This window comes from Mustela erminea, chromosome 2 (assembly GCF_009829155.1).
Source record: "Mustela erminea isolate mMusErm1 chromosome 2, mMusErm1.Pri, whole genome shotgun sequence".
In the NCBI taxonomy this organism is placed as follows: Eukaryota; Metazoa; Chordata; class Mammalia; order Carnivora; family Mustelidae; genus Mustela; species Mustela erminea.
Window position 1 is genome coordinate 160438600 of NC_045615.1, and position 7682 is coordinate 160446281.

Genomic DNA, 7682 nt, shown 5'->3' on the forward strand with positions numbered 1-7682 from the left:
TAATACTTCATAATATTAATATATTTATATTAGTGCTCAGTAAAGCACTTTGTATTAAGTGTATACTTACTGCATATTAGGTAAAATGTTATGTGTCTACCCATGTATTAAGTAATTTATAAGTATTATTTCTACTAACCCTCACTCCTGCCCAGTGAATGGGATCTTTTATTATATCCATCTTACAATGGATGAGAAAAGTGAGTCTTATAAGGGTTTACATAAATCAAAGTTTGGGCAGGAAAAAAAATAATCTCCTTCAAGCATTTGTTTAATGAAAAATCCCTTTGGCCTCCTTTAGATAATTGTAAGTGGAGCTAAAAGGAACAATAGGGAATCAGCAAAAGCTGGAATTGTGGAAGGTCCACTGTCAAAGTCATGGCCCTACAGTAAAGGCCTGGGGACTAACTCCCTGTCCTCAGATCTCCTGCCAGTTTCTCCCACTGGGTAAACTATTCAGATATCAAAGGGAAAGGTAACCTAGTTGCTGTATTTGGTGGAGGCAAGCAGTGCAGGGAAAGATGGAGAATGGATCTGGAATGGAAAAAGTGAATGATCTCTGTTACAAGTCTGCGTGGCTTGCTCATGGTCACTCAGTAAGAATGACTTGAAAGCTCATATTATGTAAGATATGATAGGCACAAGGGACCTTCTTTATTATTGTGCCTGAGATGGGTCCTAGAAATGAAATAGAATATCTTACCTATCCAAAGCCTACCTTTGGCAAGTTCAGCCTTCAACCTGTGAGCCTGAAAAGAAAGTGGAAACCAGAGATGAGTAGAACTAGCTGACTCCCAGAGCTCTCTTAGGTTAATAGTGGTAAGTGAGCAGGGCTGGCCTTATTCAGGGATTATGATCTTAGGGGCTGAAGAAAATTACACAAAGCAAAAGTGCTTGCCTCCCTGCTTTCTCCCAAGGCAGTGATATACCTCAGTTTCAATAGAGAAGACAAAGTCATTATATTAGTTTCACCACCATCCTCATTTAAACTTTGATCCCCCCTTGCACCCAGAGATCCAATATAATATGGTAGCAGATCCTTTATACTTGGAAAGTATATTTTTATTATAATAATAATAAAAAATAATAATAATAATACAGTACAACCAAGCAAAGCATCATATAGCTTTTTAGTATATTAATTTATATTTAAATGATTTACCTCATTGTTTCTTGGCCTTTTGGCTAAGATCAAGTGTAAATTATTTAACTCAAGGAAGTTTTCAAGAAGTCCAGTGAAGTAAGCAAGATAGATATTGTGAGCCCCATATATAGATGGCCCTTAAGTGACAGAGATGGGATAAAACCTATTAAAAAATTTGAGTGTAGTTAACACACAATGTTTCATTAGTTTTAGGTTTTCAACTTAGTGATTTGGTAAGTTTATACATTATACTATGTTCACGACAAGTATAGTTACCATCATCCCATTACACTGCTATTACAATATCATTGACTGTATTACTTATGCTCTGCATTTTATTCCCATGGCTTATTCATACCATACCTGAAAGCCTGTATCTCCCTCTCTCCTTCGCCTATTTTGCTCAACCTCCTACCTCCCTGTCCTCTGGCAAACATCAGTTTGTTTTCTGTATTTGTATTTCTGATTCTGCTTTTTGTTTATTCATTTTTTTTACATTCCATTTATGAGTGGAATCCTATGGTATTTGTCTTTCTCAGTCTGACTTATTTCACTTAGCATAATACCCTCTAGGTCCATCCATGTTGTCTCAAATGGCATGATGTCATCCTTTCTCATGGCAGTGTAATATTTTCAGTGTCTATGTGCCTGTGTGTGTGCACACACACACATGCATTATCTTTATCCATTCATCTATTGATGGGCACCTAGGTTGCTTCCATGGTTTGGCTATTGTAAATAATGCTGAAGTAAACATAGAAGTTCATATATCTTTTTAAGTTAGTGGTTTTGAGAGGGAAAAAGATAACAGAGGAGAAGGGGACCCTATTTCAACCAGTCCCCTGAATTGAGCTGGATATCTACCAGGACATTCTGAAGACCCACAAAATCAACCTGAGATGTAAGAAAATATATCTGGATCACTACAAGCAGAATATCTCCAGTGGCTGGTCTCAAGTTATAAGCAGGGATCCATGATTTTACAGGCAGATATCAGAAGTTAAATAGAAGGGGAGGGAGCCTTCAGGATCCTGTGCTCCTGGAATGCAAAAGCCTTCCCATGCTGGGGACCCAGCAGAGATTCACAGACCTGTAACAGTGGGGAAAGGATTTTAGGGCAGCCCCCAGGACTGAAACCTATAGCTTCAGGGGCATGTGTGTGAACTGAGGGCAGCTTGCAGTTTTAGAAGTACAAATTGGAGAGATGTGCCCAGCCCTGGAAGCAACAGCTGGGTATGCTGCTGTGGGGCACACAACCCAGGATGCTGCAGATTTTAGTAGCATAGACAGAAATGGAGACAGTGTGGCCTGGAGAGCACAGTGAAGAGCAGACTGTGATCTCTGTGTTCTGAGACAGAGGTTTTGATATGGTCACTTCTGCTCTGACTCTCTGAAAAGATGCATAAAGCCACCAGGGAAAGCCACCAGAAAACATAGGCTCCAAAAAACTGGTTTTCACTAAGCCCATTCCCCCAAAACTGGGGGCAGAGCAAAGCTGCCCAAACATGTTTGCCTGAGTAACAGTGCAGTGCCCCCACCCCTGCCAAGATATGTTGGAAGAACAAGAGGCCAACATCCCTAAGGTCCCTATTAAACAGGTGCATCTTGCTTGGGTTGTGGTCAATACTTCAGTCTCTGTACATTCCATCAACCATCCCTCAACAGAATGACAAAGAGGAGGAACCCCCAACAAAGAAAAGAATCAGTGACTGGGTTCTGCCACAGAAATTATAGATATGGATATAACCAAGATGTCAGAAATAGACTTCAGAGTAACAATTATGAAGGTGATATCTAGGTTTAAGATATAGAATCTTAATTAATGACAATATAGAATTTCTAAGGGCAGAAATGAGATCTAATTGGGCCAAACTTAAAAATGCTATAAATAAAATGCAGTCTGAACTGGATACTCTGACTGCCAGGGTAAACGAGGCAGAAGAATTAATTAGGGAGTTGGAGGATAAGATGACAGAAAAGAAGAAACTGAGATGGCATGGGAAGAACAAATTAAAACCCAAGCAATCAAACTGAGAAAGATTAGTAACTCAATGAAATGTTCCAATATCAGAATTGGGAACCCTGATGGGGTAGAGAGAGAGAGCTCTAGAAGATGTAATTGGGAAAATCGTAGCTGAGAACTTCCCTAATCTGGGGAAGGAAACAAGCATTCATGTCCAGGAGGCAAAGAGGAGCCCTCCCAAGATCGGTAAGAACAGACTGATATCACGACATATAATAGTACAACTTGCAAATCTTAGAACCAAGGAAACAATCTTGAAAGTGGTGAGGGAGAAGAGACTTCTTATGTGCAGCGGGAAGAACGTCAGAATAATGTCAGACCTGTCAGAGACAGGTCTAGCAATCCAGAAAGGGCTGGCAAGACATATTCAGGGTACTAAATGAGGAGAACATGCAGCTAAGGGTACTTTATTCAGCAAGGCTCTAATCCAGAATGGATGGAAAAATAAGGAGCTTCCAAGACTGGCAAGAACTGAAGAATATGTGACCACCAAGCTGGCCCCACAAGAAATAGTAAGGGGGGATTCTATAAAAGGAGAAAGACCCCAAGAGTGATATAGAACAAAAATATACAGAGACAAAGACTTCATAGGCAACCTGATGACAATAAAATTATTATCTTTCAGTAATCATTCTCAACATGAACAGCCTAAAGCCTCCCATGAAATGGCACAGGGTTGCAGATTGAATAAAAAGACTGGTTCCACCATATGCTGTCCAGAAGAGACTCATTTTGTACCTAGAGACAGATTCAGACAAAGTGAAGGAATGGAGAACAATTTTTTCATGCCAACAGACACCAAAAGAAAGCTGGGGTAGCAATTCTCATATCAGACAAATTGGACTTTAAGCTAAAGACTGAAGTCAGAGATACAGAAGAACACTACATCATTCATAATGAGTCTATCAAATAAGATAGACAATATTTAAATCTAACAATTATAAATAGCTATGACCCCAACATGGGAGCAGAAAATATTCATAAGCCAAATGTTAACCAAAATAAAGAGACATATTCATAAAAATATAATAATTGTAGGGGACCTTAACACTCCATTCTCAGCAACAGACAAATCATCTAAGCAGAAAATCAACAAAGAAACAAGAGCTCTGAATGATGCACTGGACCAGATAGACCTCATAGGTATATATAGAACATTCCACCTTAAAATACCAAAATAGTTATTCTTCTCAAGTGCACATGGAAATTTCCCCAGAATAGACCACATATTGGGTCACAAATCAGGTCTCAACTGATACCAAAATATTGAGATTATTTCCTGCATATTCTTAAACCACAATGCTTTGAAACTGGAACTCAATCACAAGAAAACATTTGAAAGAGATTCAAACACTTGGAAGCTTAAAGACCATCCTGCTTAAGAATGTTTAGGTCAACCATGAAATCAAAGAAGAACTTAAAGAATTCAAAGAAACCAATGAGAACGAAAACACGTTTGTCCAAAAACCTATGGGACACTGCAAAGGCAGACTTATGGGGAAATACCTAGCCACCCAAACCTCACTCAAAAAAAAAAAAGAAAAAAGAAAAAAGAAAGAAAGAAAGAAAAGAAAAAGAAGAAAAAAAAATCCCTAATACACAAATTAACTCTACACCTTAAAGAACTGAAGAAAGAACAAATAAAGCCTAAATCACACACAAGAAGTGAAACAATTAAGATTAGAGCAGATATCAATATTTAGAAACCAGAAATATAGTAGAGCAGATAATGAAACTAGAAGCTGGTTCTTTGAATGACTTAATAAGATTGATAAATTGGGGTGCCTGGGTGGCTCAGTGGGTTAAAGCCCCTGCCTTCAGCTCAGGTCATGATCCCAGGGTCCTGGGATCAAGCCCCACATCTGGCTCTCTGCTTAGCATGAAGCCTGCTTCCTCCTCTCTCTCTTCTACCTGCCTCTCTGCCTACTTGTGATCTCTATCTGTCAAATAAATAAATAAAATCTTTAAAAAAAATAAAATAAGATTGATAAACCACTGGCCGGATTTACCCAAAAGAAAAGAGAAAGGACCCAAATTAATAAAAAATATGAATGAAAGGGGAGAGATCATGACTAACAGCAATAGAATATTGGTTTCTAAAGAAAAGCAATATTTGTTTCTAACACAATATTGTTTCTAATAGAAACAAAATTAGAAATTACTATCAACAACTATTTGCCCATAAATTGAGCAACTTGGAAGAAATGGATGCCTTCCTGGAAATGTATAAACTACCAAGACTGAGACAGGAAGAATTTGAAAACCTGAATAACCAATAACCAGTAACAAAACTGAAAAAAATGATCAAAAACCTCCCAAAAAACAAGAGTCCAGGGCTTGATGGATTCCCTGGGGAATTCTACCAAACATTCAAAGAAGAAATAAAAATGCTGGTGTAATTTTGATCAGGATGGCATTGGAAGTATAGATTGCTCTAGGCAGTATAGACATTTTAACAATGTTTATTCTTCTACATGAGCATGGAATGTTCTTCCATCTTTTTGTGTCTTTCAATTTCTTTCATGAGTGTTCTGTAGTTCTTTGAGTACAGATCCTTTACCTCTTCAGTTAGGTTTATTCCCAGGTATCTTATAGTTTTTTTTGTGCTATAGTAAATGAAATCAATTCCCTCATTTCCCTATTTTTTCATTGTTAGCATATAAGAAAGCAACTGATTTCGGTACATTGATTTTGTATCCTGCCACATTACTGAATTGTTGTATGTCTAGTAGTTGTATGTCTAGTATGTCTAGTAGTTTTGGGGTGGAGTCTTTGTGGTTTTCCATATAAAGTATCATGTCATCTCTGAAGAGAAAGCGTTTGACTTCTTCATTGCCAATTTGAACACCTTTTATTTCTCTTTCTTGTCTGAGTGCTGTTACTAGGACTTCTAGTACTATGTTGAATGAGTGGTAAGAGTGGGCATCCTTGTCATGTTCCTAATCTCAAAGGGAAGGCTGCAAGCTTTTTCCCATTGAGGATTACTGTGGGTTTTTCATAGAGAGATTTTATGAAGTTGAGGAATGTTCCCTCTATCCTTATACTTTGAATTGTTTTAATCAGGAACAGATGCTGTATCTTGTCAAATGCTTTTTTTGCATCAATTGAGAGGACCATGTGTTTCTTCTCTCTTATTGATTTGTTCTATCACATTGATTGATTTGTGAATGTTGAACCACCCTTTTATCCCATGGATAAATCCCACCTGGTCATGGTGAATAATTTTTTCACCAATGTACCGTTGGATCCTATTAGCTAGGATCTTGTTGAGAATCTTAGCATCCATATTTCAGGGACATTGGTCTGAAATTCTCCTTTTTGGTGGTGTCTTTGCCTGGTTTGGGGATCAATGCTGGCTTCATAAAAAGAGTCTGGGAGTTTTCCTTCTGTTTCCATTTTTTGAAACAGCTTCAGGAGAATAGGTATTATTTCTTCTTTGAATGTTTGGTAGAATTCTCCAGGGAATCCATCAGGTCCTGGGCTCTTGTTTTGGGGGATGTTTTTGATCACTGCTTCAAACCTGTTACTAGATATTGGTCTATTCAGGTTGTCAATTTCTTCCTGATTCATTTTTGGAAGTTTGTATATTTCCAGGAATGCATCCATTTCGTCTAGGTTGCTTAACTTATTGGCATATAACTATTGGTATTAATTTCTGATTATTGTTTCTATTTCCTTGGTGTTAGTCATAATCTCTCCCTTTTCATTCATAATTTTATTAATTTGGGTCCCCTCTCTTTTCTTTTGGATTAGTTTGGCCAATGGTTTATTGATCTTACTGATTCTTTCAAAAAAAAAAACCCAGCTTCTAGTTTTGTTGATGTGTTCTATTGTATCTCTAATTTCTATCCCATTGATCTCTGATCTAGTCTTGATTATTTCCCTTCTTGTGTGTGGGGTTGGCTTAATTTTTTGTTGATTCTCCAGTTCTTTAAGGTATAAATAGAGATGATGTATTCTGGATTTTTCAATTTTTTTGAGGGAGGCTTGGATGGCTATATATTTCTTCCTTAGAACTACCTTTGTTGTATTCCATAAGTCTTGGACTGAAGTGTCTTCATTCTCATTGGTTTCCATGAATTGTTTAAGTTCTTCTTTGATTTCCTGGTTGATCCAAACATTCTTAAGCAAGGCTGTCTTTAGCTTCCAAGGTTTCAATTCCTTCCAAACTTTTTCTTATGGTTGAGTTCCATTTTCAAATCATTGTGGTCTGAGAGGGCACATATTGCATAGAGCACTGGGTGTAATGCATAAACAATGAATTCTGGAACACTGAAAAGAAATTAAATAAAATTAAATTAAATTAAATTTAAAAAAAGAAGAAAGAATACCTATTCTTTTGAAGATATTTCAAAAAATAGAAACAGAAGGAAAACTTTCAAACTCATTCTATGATCAGCATTACCTTGAATCCAAAACCAGGCAAAGACCCCCACCAAAAAGGAGAATTTCAGACCAATATCCCTGATGAATATGAAAACCAAAATTCTCAACAAATCCTAGCTAGTAGGATCC